Genomic DNA, 9440 nt, shown 5'->3' on the forward strand with positions numbered 1-9440 from the left:
ACAGGTATGGCTCTAGATGCCAACTGGACCTCTCCACTTGCATATTTTATAACCACTTCACATTCCACTCCCATTCCTCACTCCCCCTTTCAGAAAGAATTCCTACCACCACTTCCCTGAACTCCCTAGTTTAGTTAGTAGCATAGCCAGCAGCCCTTTGCCATCTTTCATCCCTACCTCTTCTGTTCATCCCACGTTCAATTTGCCACCATGTTCTGATGACTCTACCTCCTACAAATCTCTTAAATCCCAAAGGGCTGTCTTCTGAGGCACCTAGCCATGTAGCAGCAGGACCTGGCTTCTCCAATCCCTGCAGAGGTCACTTCCCTCTGGTGTATTTAAGGGAAGGTGGTTAATTTCACATCTGCCTTTGAGTCAGTCACCCTGCTGCTTGCGTCAGCTACTGCTTGGCTCCTAACTTGGCTCCTGTGCCTACCTGGGACCTTAGCTCACTTTCTGCTGGTCACTGCCTGAATTTCCAGAATCTGTGCCTTTCGGGGACATGATACCTCCATGCTGACCCAGAAAGGCCTGACCATTTTCCCATCCTAGGCACACACAGCATCCACCAGTTCATTCCCCAGAGCACATCTCACACAGGCCAGTGTGTGTAACATACTTTTACTGTAGATTTTGGAATCACAGAAGGAGCCGACAGAGTTCAACACTGATCAGCAAACAACTTAAAAGTGTACCAGTCACTACTTGTCTGAGGTGCTCATTCCTGCTTCAGGGTATTTTTAACTCCTCGAAAGCCAACCAGCCCCATTCCTTTGGGCTCCTCTCCCCTTCCTTACACAGACCACGGCTGTTTTCTCCTTGTAACATGTCTTTCTTCTCTATTCCTTCAGCCTCTACCTGAGTTCAGGCTGTCATGAGTGTCACTACCTGGCCGGCCTCCCTGTCTCCCATCTCACCCAGCCTCCTCCCTTCGCCACCTCCCACTCCATCACCAAATTATCTTTCAGAGTCCAACTATGTCACTCCCTTATTTAAGCCTTTAACAATTCCCTACCACTTGCAGAAACATCTTAGTGTGCATGGCAGCCAAGACCGTGATTTGGTTCTAGAAGCCCCTGACTCTGCTTTTAACTAAAGTTCTGGCCATTCCCTAAACAAGTCACAGCCATACCTCCTTGAATTTGCACCCAACCTCTAGAACTCCAGCTCTACCTCCAAAACTCAGCTTAAACATCATCTTCCCTATAAAATCCTCCCCACGGGATGGAGCCTCATCAGGGTCGTAAGTTCTGTATTCCTGCAAGACTGTTACTCACCTCTATTAGCCCCAAGCAAATGGCATAGACCAATTTATTTCTATTCCTTCCTGCCTTATTTATAATACACTTTACTCACAAGAGAGAGACTCTGTCTTTCCCCCTTTGATCCTCAGTGTCTTGCACTGTGATTGTCACAAAATTAATAAATGTCTGTTGAACAAAAGATTAATTTGTGAATGAGTGCCCAATATGGGGGAGTCTAAAGTCAGCAAGGAGAGTTATGACTGACCAGTGTGAGTCCCTTCATCAGACTCCATGCGGCTGGAGGATGGGGACAAGGAGGGCTTGTCTTGCTACATCTTGCACCCATTCCCAAATGGAAGATATCGAAGATGAATTGGACTCAGAATCCAAAGCCTAAAGGAGAAGTCTGCTGGGAGTACTTTGAATAAGGCTCACTAAAATTAACAGAATATGGATGAGGAATTCCTAAACAGCCTTGTGCACAGCAGCATCTTGATTCTTAAAAGCAGTGACTAAACGTGTTTGATTAGCGCTAAAAGAGAGCTGCAGAATCTATTTTTCCCAAGAATATTCACTCACAATGGCTCTGAATGACCACCACGCCTCTCCTATCGCCACCATCGAGGGCAGCCTTCGGTGCTTTCAGGTGCAACCACAGCTCGCCTGCGCACACGCGCACACGCACAGATTACCAACAAGTAGACAAGGACAGCATTTATTTTTAACTCTGGTTTAGGAAGGGTGGTGTGGACACTGGGACTGTTGGAAGGCAGGAAGCAAGTTCCAGGGAACAATCAAGTCAGAGCTGGCAGATAAGGTGGAGGGATGATGGTGAAGAGCAGGAGACACGACTTTACCAGTTTGAAGCTATCCCAAATCACCAAACTCTCCTTTCTCTAGCATTTTCTGGCTTTGTCCAATCTCCCACAGTGAGAACACTACTTGTGAAGCGTAAGAGATCTATGAAGCACCTGGCACAAGGATGCCAGGAATTTACAGCCCGAATGGCTGCCTCACAACAAAATGCACATTTAAATGGAGCACCTGAGTCATAACAAAAGAACCACCACCTGTGCACATTTAGCAAAAAGAAGTTCGCCACAGAACACTGATGTGGACTGATGCCTCGTCATGAGGCTTTCACAACAAGTGGACCTGAAGCCTGGTGTCATCAACTCTAACTGGAATTTCCAGATATGAGGTTATTCCACAATGTTCCAAAGCCAGGCAGAGGCAGATGGGTGGTGCCAGGCTTTGAATCCAGTGTAGAGGCTGTCCAGCCAGGGTTTGCCCGCCAATAGTACCACACTGGATGATAATCCTGTTGGCCAAGCCTCTTAATCTACCTCCAAATCAGATGTTAAAATGCTCCAATGATGATGGCACACTCCATCTAGGTCCATTACAGGAATTATAACAATGTTTGTTACTCATGTATAAACTAGAGCAATATTTAAGTCAGCCGCCAAACGTTTATTGAGCACTTGCTTTATGCCAGAAAATGCACTAAATTCTTTTCTACGTTCAAACTCAACTCTCAGAGCAATGCTAGGTAATGGCTCCTATTTTATTACGATCCCCATTTTACAGAATGAAAAACTAAGGTTTGACAGGTTTCAGCATGGCTACTTAACCAAGACCACAAGTGGAGGAAGAGGGATTTGTACTCCAGAGCTCACACACTTAGCCTCCATGACATTGGAGACAGAATCTCGAATTTGAACATTTATCCAACTTTAGCCCCCAACCAATGTGCTGAGTATGTGTATGCACAGGGTGAGGCCTCAAGTACACAGCTCCTGCCCACAGGAACCGGGCACTACTGTGTACACGACGCAGTAGCAAGTTGGCTTGGAGGTCAGCAATGTTCCGTCACCATGTGAGCTTAACCCAAACGAAATTGTCTCTGGCTTACTGCGTTCTGGCCCCACATTAAAAGCACAGTTGCTCACAAGAGAAACGTCATCCACGGGTTTCTGATTCATTTATTCTTAACTCATCCCCGTCTTGGTCTGAATGCACTGTCATCCAAAATGACTTATAAAAGCTTTCCAAGAGCCTTTTAACTTGGTCTTTCTTCAAGTTGTGCCAAAGGTAAATGGAACTAAATCATCTTAAAATTTTAAACTTAGGAAGTAAGATATCCAAGGAAGCCAGAAATACAGCCAAAAGACATTCTTGGCTCTGTAAGGGACACTTCCAAAACTGCAAGTGTAAGAGTTCTCAGAAATTCAACCAACAAATGAGCCTTTGCTATAATTTAAAATCAGAAAAAAAGAACATGTCTGAAATTCTTGATTTATAGCTCAGGTTAGAGCTTTTTTCTCTAAGCAAATATCCTGAATACTTCACCGCATACAGGAGCAATGAACAATTAATGTTTGTATCAGGATTTTCACCTTCAAATCCAAAGTATTTTGAATATATGCACCATATATTGAGAGAGACAAGGGAGAGGGGTATGACTACCATGGGAGAATAGAACTAGAAAATGAAGAGTGTGTGAAGGGAAAACTACCTCACTTTCTCAGGACAGTCAGCTTCACAACACCCTCAATCACGGCAGAAACACAATTCACTATTTGATGCTTTATTTGCTGTATTTGTGTTTATCTGAAACTTTCTACTCAGGATATCAGCCCATCCAGGTTAACAGAAGATGCTGAGTAGCCTGAGAAAGCCATCATGATCCCAGAAGACTAAAGCAACTTAAAACCTGGGGGCTTCATGGCTGCAGAAATCTTGTTAAGTTTCTCTCTGTGGATAACTGAAGTTAAAACATCCTTAACATGTCCTTCTGTGCAGAAAAATACAATTCTATGTGTTTGCAACATTAGAACAAGGGGCTCTCCAGAGATGAAGGCCTCCTGAGAGGGTTGGATTTTCTTTACCTAGGTGGTGATTACGGCAGGGGAAGGGGCCTCTTAGGGGTCATGACAGTCTTCCAAGCACATAATGTGCCATTAAAACATTGTTATCCACAGACAGGGAGAGAGCATAGATGCCATTAAGGATGCTAACACATTGTTGATTTCCATGGTTATTTGATTTTTTCCCAGAAATTTTAAAAGACATGAAGTTATAGCCCATTAGAGTCTTTAAATGCAAAAAGCCAAACCACTCCTAATTACAGGCACCTCTGAAAAAGAACTCACCCCCCACATTCACTTTTCTTCTAAACTGGCTGGATATTTTAAATGGTCAACAGCTCATCTTCTAGCGTTAACTCCTCTCTGTTTGGCCTGACTTCCCTTTAGAATCATTATATAAGGAAAGTAGACCAATGCTAAATGCAAAGAATCAGTGGCCCCCTGAATAGCAAAGTAAAAATGGTAAGGAAAAGTAAAGATTGATGCTTTACTCCATACTCCAAAAAAGATTCCCTGGATTCCTTTTCCTTCAGATTCCTGGGGTTTTAAACATACAATTTCTCACTCAAAGAACTGTTTTAAAATGTTTGGGAAAACTTCTAATTTCTAAATGGAAGATTCAGTACCATGTGGCAAGCCCTTTGGGGACATTCCTATGATAATCGTTAAGTGAGAATCCACAGCCTGTAGCCAGATGGATATGTAACTAAGGGGAAATTACTTTCTGCCTCTTGCATTAGTTATCTCTTGCTACACAACAAACTATCACAAATTTAGCAGATTAGAACAACACATGTTTATTAGTTCAGTTTCTGAGGATCAGGAACCCAGACTGGCTTAGCTGGGTCCTCTGCTCAGGATCTCTCACACACTGCAATCAAGGGGCCAGCCAGGGCTCAAGTCTCATCTGAAGGTTCAACTGGGGAAGGCTTTGCTTCCAAGCTTCTTACATTGAATTTCATTTCTTGTTCTTCAAGGACTGTTAAATGGAGGGTCTCAGTTCCTAAGTAGCTATTGGCAACTTAAAACCTATAGGCTTTGCAGTTGCAGGGATCCTTCTGAGACTCTCTTGGTGTGTGGCAATGGTTAGAGTCTCTGAAATGTCCTTCCATGTGGAAAAATAATTGTTTTCCTTGACACATGGATCTCCCAACATAGAAACTTGCTTCATCAAAGCCAGCAATGAGGAGAATCTGCTAGCAAGACATAAGTCACTGTCTTATGAAGCATAATAACATCCCATCACCTTTGCCATATTCTGCTGATTAGAAGCATGTCTCTGGGCCATCCCACACTCAAGGGGAGGCATTGCACAGAGCACAAATGCCAGGAGGCAGGGATCACTGGGGTCTATCATAGCATCTGTCCACCATATCTCTGTACTTCAATTTTCTCATCTGTCAAATGGGAATGACACTGACCCCTACTTTGCCAGATGGTTGAAAGAACCAAATGTGTTTATTCATATAAAGAGCTTCAAAGAGTATCTAACACATAGTAAGTGTTTGATAAATGTTAGCTACTGTTCTCATTGGGGTTTTGGCTTTACTATTTTATTATTATGTGCTGTAAGTCATGCTCATCTTGCTTCCTGTTGGTTTTATGCACACATCAGAATAAATAAGGTAGGCAATGTACCAAGGCATGGCAACCCAAGCTGACTAGCATAAGTACCACCTAAACAAGAATCCAGCTGTCTCCACCACATGCCATTATCAATCTAACAACCCTGGAATGTCGATTTAAATGGAAAAAAATAGGCTTTCTGGTTAAGACAGGAGAGATCACTAATGTCTCATGACTTAAATCTGATCCACTCTCTGCTCTCTCAAAAACCAACCTATGTAGTGGGTCCAACCTTTAGGGAACACCATCAAATTTCTATTTCCCAACATTACTCTCATCATAAATCTACTGAAAATAACTAGAATTACACGATCTATGGTCCCCAGCACTGTTTTTATTGACAGTGCATTTAGATCTGGTATTGCTCTAGCCACTGCATGGGGAAAAGAATGGTAAGTTTGGTGCCAGTGTGCCTCATTTTAAGAAAATTAGAATAGAATAGAATAGAATAATAGTAACTACTTTGAAGAGAGTTGGCACTCCTCAACCAACTAATCAAACACCCAGTAATGAGTCATATCAACATCACATATCCCCTGCACTACAAAAGGGCCATATTTCAGTGGTATTCTTGCCAAAAATTCAAAACCTCAATAAAATCTGAGAAAACACCGAACCAACCCAAACTGAAGGACATTCTACAAAATGACTGACCAGTACTACTCAAAAGCATCAAGGTCCTGAAAGACAAAGAAATACTGAGGAAGAGTCCAGATTGGAGGAAGGAGACTTGACAGCTGAACACAGTGTGGGGCCCTGGATTGGAAAACATTGGTCAAAAAACTGGTGAAAACCGAATAAAGTCTGTAGTTTACTTAATAGTATTATGCTGATGTGAAGATCTTAGCTTTGGCAACCGTACCACACGTATGTAAGATGTTACATTACATTAGAGAAAGCTGTACTAATATTGCTACTTTTCTGTAAATCCAAAAATATTTCAAAATAAAAAGTTAAAAAATGCAAAAAAAAAAAAAAAAAAGAAAATCCACAGCACAAGAATCCAAACTTTAAATCTGAGAAACAAAGTGTTTACAAACAAAACAAACATATTTATTTCCGTTAGCAAAACGATTCACCTCTAACCACTTATACGTTTAGAGATTAGGTCAATGACTTGAGGAAAAGAAGCCAAAAGTAAGAGTTAGGAGCTCATCCAAGTGATGATTAGATATTAAATAAAGAATCTCTAAAGGCATAACATAAACCAAAGGGAGTCTTCTTTTGTTGACTGCTATGGTAAGTTTGTCCTACTTTGTCTCTCTTCATGAAACCCTGGAGGAAAACAAACCACATTCCAGATACTTTGAAATGCTGGCACTTTGCATATTGCCAGACACAAAGCAGGCACTCAGTATATGTTTGTAGAATCACCAAATGATTGAACACCTAACTGACTGGTTGTCAGACTGACTTACTGAATCACTGAGTGATGTCTGAAAGGTCAAAGGTGCTGGTTTCAAATATCACTGTTTTTAAAACATAAACATATTTATTAGCTGATCAATAAAGACAGGTTTCAGCAACAGGTGTTGGAACAATTGATCATCTATCTCTATGCAAAGAAATGAACCTCAAGCTAAACCTTACACCTTATACACTAAACTCATATCATAGCTCCAAAGATAAAACATTAAACTATAAAACAATTAAAGAGAACATAGGAGAAAATCTTCATGACTTGAGCTTAATTGAAGAATTCTTAGACATGAAAACAAGAGCATGATCCATAAATGAAAAAATGGATAAATCAGACTTCAGTTAAGTTGAAAACTTTTGCTCACTGAAAGTCACTGTTGAGAGAATGAAAAGATACGTGACAGACTGAGAGAAAATATTTGCAAATCACATATCTGATGAAGGACTTGTATTCAGAATATGTAGGGAACTCTCAAAAGTCAACAGTATGAAAACAAGCAAGACAATTAAAAAGGGGGCAAAAGACTTGTGCAAACACTTCATCAAAGTTATAAGCACATGAAACAGTATTCAACATCATCAGCCATTAGGAATATGCAAATTAAAACCATGACGATATATCACTACACACCTACTAGATGGCTAAAATAAAAAGTGCTGACAATACCAAGTGCCAGTGAGGATACAGAGCAATTGGAACACTCATGCATTGCTGATGGAAATGCAAAATGGTAGAGCCACTCTTGAAAACAGGCAGTTTCTCATAAAGCTAAATACACACTTACCATATGGCCCAGCAACCCCACTTCTGACCATTAACCTCAGAAAAACGAGCACTTACATTCGTGTGAAAACTTGTACACAAATGTTGATAGCAGCTCTATTCATAATTACCAAAAACCAGAAACAAGTCAACTATCCTTCAACAGAGGAATGGTTAAACAAACTGTAGTACATCAAGACCATGGACTACTCAGCCATTGAAACACAGAAACAACAACAACAACAAAAAGCATGGATACATGCAACAACTTAGATGAATCTCAAAGGCACTACACTGTGTGAAAGAGTCCAGGATCAGAAGGTTACATATTGCATGAGTCCAGTTATATGACATTCATGAAAAGAAAAAGCTATAAGGACAGGGAACACCTCAGTGGTTGCTAGAGGGGTGGGGCAAAGGGCAAAGGTGTTGACTAGAGCCTGAGGGAGTTTTTTGGTATGAGGGAAAGTTCTATAATTAATTGTGGTAGTGGTATCACAAGTCTATTCATGTGTTAATAGAACTGTACACCAAAAGGGGGGAAATGTCCCTTTGACTGTATGATAATTTTTAAATTAAATAATAAAGAAGGGTTTATCTGGTTTTACACAGAAAAACTTTGTGGCCTGAGGTACCTCATGACAACTTCCTGTATAAATGATAGGTTTCTGGTCTTGAAAAGCCTGAGGCTAGCAGCCCCTGCCATAAGCTCTCCCAGACACACTCTAAAATACGTACGAAAATAGAGAAAAATCATAAAACTCACCAGACTGCTGAGGAGAAGGACGAACAGCATCTAAGTCGGATTCTGAAAGTATCTTCCACAGGATCAAGGGAACTGGGGTGGGCAATGAAATTAGGGGTCCTTCTGTGCTAAGCACATCTCAAAACATTTAGATGGGAAGATCTTTCTTCCCAGCCCCACCATCTCCTGGTCATGTCTATGCAAACAGGAAAACCAAGCAGCCATTTATTTTCTTTGTTGTTGAACTACTCCACAGCCAGAATGCTGCTCCCATCTCCTCCTTGCCAGTCAGTCCCTGCAACTCTCAAAAAATAACTACTTAGCAGTGAGGCTGCCACTAGGACTGGTGCATGTTATCAGGTCAGAGCAAGCTACATACACAGAGGCAGGAGCAGGAAGAACCTAGAAATTCAACCTGAGGATTATGGTATTCCTTGTACTCTGTGCTTAGAGTGTCAGAGAATCAAGGAAAAAGATGAGGAGAGAAGCCCATCTTACTTTAGGAGGTCTGAATGAGATTAGCTGGTTTGTCTCTGGGAACTGTGCTCAAAGTGTATTTCTTGGATTTCAGATCCAAGAAAGGGGATCTGAGAGTGGATATGGCCAATAACCCCCAGATGGATCCTGAGAAAATGGTTAAAGCTACCTGGTATATATCCTTGGCTCTACCACTTATTAGCTGTGTGACCTGGAGAAAGTCATTTACCCTTTCTGTGCCTCAGACAGACAAAGGGAATATTACTGCCTATCTCACGGTAAGGACTAATGAATTA

This window comes from Mesoplodon mirus (assembly GCF_964341445.2).
Source record: "Mesoplodon mirus genome assembly, chromosome: 8".
NCBI classification, from domain to species: Eukaryota; Metazoa; Chordata; class Mammalia; order Artiodactyla; family Ziphiidae; genus Mesoplodon; species Mesoplodon mirus.